Here is a 567-nt window from a genome sequence, read left to right on the forward strand (position 1 = left end):
ATTTCTATATTTAGATTTTTTACATTTTCTATTGATCTGCTTACAAAGTTCTTTTACCTTGTGTTTCACACTATTCTCCATTCCCCATGTGTTTTATGCAATCATTCCCATTCCTTACATTTTTATTAAATTCATCACCATGGAACTCTGCATGGTGGTTTATGTCATTTTATAGCCCATGTCTGACCATTTGCTGTATGGAAGTAACTCATGATGGCTGTGATGTTGAACACTGTGACACTGATGTGTCTAATGTGATAATGGTCACCCATGGTGGACAGTGTTTGGTGGAGCTCCCCGATTAAAACAAGCTTAGAAGCAGGAGTGGCATCCACTTCCAAAATAGCTTGTCTCCGGAAACCCTATGAACATGGAGAAATGATGAAAGTTATACAAGTGTTCAGGTCTTTCGTTCATAGGGTTGCTATGAGTCTTCTATGACTTCACAGCACTTAACAGCAACATATGATATGGGAGACACTGGAAAACATTATGCTGAGAGAACTCAGTTTCAAAAGGACAAACACAGCATACGATCATGATTATGAAAATAGAAGGATAATCAGT

This window comes from Elephantulus edwardii, unplaced genomic scaffold (assembly GCF_000299155.1).
Source record: "Elephantulus edwardii isolate Elephantulus edwardi_28Jun2011 unplaced genomic scaffold, EleEdw1.0 scaffold00410, whole genome shotgun sequence".
Classification (NCBI taxonomy): domain Eukaryota; kingdom Metazoa; phylum Chordata; class Mammalia; order Macroscelidea; family Macroscelididae; genus Elephantulus; species Elephantulus edwardii.